Source organism: Cucumis melo, chromosome 9 (assembly GCF_025177605.1).
Source record: "Cucumis melo cultivar AY chromosome 9, USDA_Cmelo_AY_1.0, whole genome shotgun sequence".
In the NCBI taxonomy this organism is placed as follows: domain Eukaryota; kingdom Viridiplantae; phylum Streptophyta; class Magnoliopsida; order Cucurbitales; family Cucurbitaceae; genus Cucumis; species Cucumis melo.
The window spans coordinates 8,082,381-8,085,914 of NC_066865.1; the positions used below are offsets into that span (position 1 = coordinate 8,082,381).

The 3,534-nt window shown below is 33.1% G+C and overlaps 1 long non-coding RNA gene across 1 annotated transcript; it reads right to left on the reverse strand.

The window, feature by feature from the left end:
- Window positions 1-339: 339 nt before the first annotated feature.
- LOC127150815 (uncharacterized) lies at window positions 340-2,352 on the reverse strand. Its single transcript, XR_007823407.1, has 2 exons — window positions 1,937-2,352; window positions 340-1,115 (listed from the first exon to the last, which is right to left on the reverse strand). It is a non-coding gene; the product is annotated as an uncharacterized LOC127150815 (long non-coding RNA).
- Window positions 2,353-3,534: the final 1,182 nt, after the last annotated feature.

Genomic DNA, 3,534 nt, shown 5'->3' on the forward strand with positions numbered 1-3,534 from the left:
ATTTGCTATTTCCACCATTATCTTAATATTTAAATATATTCTTCCCATCTTATTACTTATCTTAAATTAAAATTCCCTAAAATCATTCTAATTACAAAAAGAAAAAAAACCTTCAGATCCTTTTCCAGCTTCTTCATCTTCTTTTTTCTTTCCATTCATCTTACTCTTTCTTACTTTTCCATTATTGTCCAACTAAAATGCTCAAACCTATATTCATCTCCCGAGAGTGGGTCTTTTGTCTTCCTTTTTGTTAATACAACTATATGTGATAGTGTGAGATAAATGAAAAGTATGAACTAATTTTGATTCATTATTATAACAAAGTGGATTTAATCATGGTTCTCACAAGTCACAAAAGGTATTATTTAATTAATGTGTTCCACAAATTGTACGACAAATTAAATCATATCAATCTTTAGGGTTCGACAATAATGACTATAAATATCCAACTTCTTAACACTCAACAGCGAAATCACTCTTACAAATTACAAAATGTAACAAAATTTTGAACCCAACGACTATCTATTCTTTCAGTTTTAGCAACACTTTTCTTGAAAAATCACCGACTATATAAAGGCATGGTCTTAGATTTTTTTTTCTTTTGAGTTTTAGAGACAAAAGTGTATGTACTCATCTTTCTTCTTCAATAAATTTTGTCTTTCCTCGTGGATGTAGACTTTTATTTGGCTGAACCACATAAAATATTGTGTTTATAGCTTCTACTGTTCTTTCTTTTCTTTCATCTTGCATGTCTTAAATTCCCGCCGTTGTTGAAGCTTAACTTCACAGAGAGTTTGTGAGAGAGGAAATCATTGTGTAGAGAGAAAGGAACAGAAACTTTACCTTCTGTTTGAACACCCACAACATTTGATATTCAAATTAAATACGTGTGTGGTCAAGAAGTTGGTAACATGGCTAGTTCTCCATCTTCTTTCCATCTACCTACTGATTTTTCAAATCCATCTCCATCATGGGCTCCATGTCTCCATTAGTCTGCCTTATATTTTTAGGCCTAAATCAAGGAATTCACGCATGGTAGCCCGACAAAGTGTGGTATCAGAGCGAATCTTCATTTCAAGAAGGCAAATCTTTAAGGATTAAAGATAAAAAGAAACCTGAGAATGTCAATAGCAAGAGTTAAAATTTAGAAGCTTGATGGAAAGGGTGATGTTGTCCTTTGGCAAAATCCAAAGCCTTGCTTGGTCAGTAAAAGGCTCATAAGACTCTTACAAATACTTCAAAAAACTTCCAGAAACTGTTACTTCGGGAAGAAAAGGAAGATATGAAGTTAAATGTCTATGGAACACTGATCTTGAATAGCTTAGTGGTAATGTTTTAAGGAAAATAGTTGAAGAAGATACAACATACAAAATATGCACAAAGTTATAAAGCTTATATGCTACTAAAGATCTCCCTAACAAAATTTTTCTAAGAGACAAATTCTTCACCAACAAGATGGAACCCTCAAAATCTTTGATTGACAACTTTGATGAATTAATTAAAACGATTGTTTCTGAATTCAGGAGTGTTGGGAATAACTTGGTAATGAAAATGAAGCAAGTGTGCTTCTAAAAATTTTCTTGCACGAATCCTACATAGAAGTAAAGAATGCTTTCAAGTATGGCAAGAATTCAGTAAAGAGAGATACAATAATTTTAGCCCTTAATTAGAACAAAAGAAACATATATGCAATCATCTAAAAAGGATCAAAACAATGGAGATGGATTATTTGTCAAAGGAAAGCCTCAAACAAATAAGTGGAAGAACAATAAAACTCACTCACAAATTAAGAAAAGAAGGCAAAATAAAAGAAGAAATGTAAATATTACAAGAAGAAATGTAAATACTGCAAGAAAAAATCACATCTAATTCAAGATTTTTTGTTTCCTAAAGAAAAAGAATCAAGAGAAATAAAAAGATTGTAAAGGAAAGCAACCTGAAGCATTTGTAGTAGAAGGTTCCTTTATCTTTACATATGCTTTGGCATCAACCCCATACCAAGCCAATCATGTTACCCCCTCTAGTAAACATGATTGAGTTCTTGACTCTTGCTGCACATACCACACGACACCTTTTAAAACATGGTTCAACACTTGTAAAGAAATCAATCGACAGGAGTTGAAATCTGATTTTTCCTAGGAATGCTAGACTCTTTGAGGTGTGAATACAAGAGAAAAGGTGGAGTTTTTGAAGTCCTAAGGGATTCTAAGGTGGTTTTGGTTGGAGAAAATGTAAATGATATTTTCATAATCAAAACGATTGAAATGCTAAATGAAGTATCTACATCAAATTTGATTGAGGCTAACCTTTGGCAAAAAATTCTATCTCATATTAACAAAAAAAAAAAAAAAAAAAAAAAACTTGAAGCTCAATCAAAACAAGGCATTTTACCAGAAGAAATCAACAACAAGATATTTTTTGAACATTGTGTGGTCGGAAAAGCAAGAAAACAAAGCTTCTCCAAAGCACAATTGCCACACCTTGTTCCAAATTACTTAACACAACTTAAATAAAACTTAAATAAATACCACGTAGTAGAAAAATCAGTAAACTTCTCCTATTATTTCCAACCCAACAGTTTCTACAATAGAACAGGACATGATACAAACTTTCTCAACAAGAATTAAATAAAGAAATGTCAAAAGTCTTCAACCTACCACGACAATTTAGGTTCCCAATTCAATCGTGTAGCTCTTTCACCGATCGCTTACCCTTTCAAACACAATTGCCTAACTACCTTAACGATCACTTACCTCTGATCACTTACCTGTCTATTGACAGAGTGACTTAGGACTGATTCTTGTGTTGCGTTGATTTTGTGAACTAAGTCCTTGTCATATACAAGTTTTCCTATTGCTTGGCCAAATATAAGTGAAATAGTAAGTTTATCCGGATGATCTAGAGTCGAACACAAGAAACTGATATCAAAAATTAGTTCTAAGATTTACTTGTCAATTAGGCGGTATAAAAGAATAATGAATAATGAATAAATGAATGTGAACTAAAGTAAAACTACTTATGTACTCTAGAGATTCTATAAAGGGGAACTAGATGGATACGAAATGGAGATGCGAACTAACTTGTATGAGAACGGGTGAAAGAATGTCTATGCATGAATAGGTGATTAGACCATGAAAGACTTGATGCGATATGGGTTTCATAACTAGTTTATGATTAAGGCGAGCTCCTTTCAGAGTCTTTATACACCACACTTGTCCACCTTTCGAGACACTAATGACTCAACCTAGTTATGTGAGATATATCTAGAAGAATTTACTTATAACATGTATAGAGCATCGAGATTAAGGACAACAACCTCTCGACGCCTATTGCCTACACTTATCGTCCTTTCAAGGTATAAATGATGGAAGTTATCTCGCCAAGGTGGAGTTTTCTTCAAACTCCTCTTGACGTGTGTTAGCCATATCTTTGTTACTTGCCTTCTTGGGTAGTTGGCGATAAACACTGGCCATGTGATGAAAATAGCTCAACTAATGCGATAAGAATTATAAGCAAAGCAACTTATCAAGAACT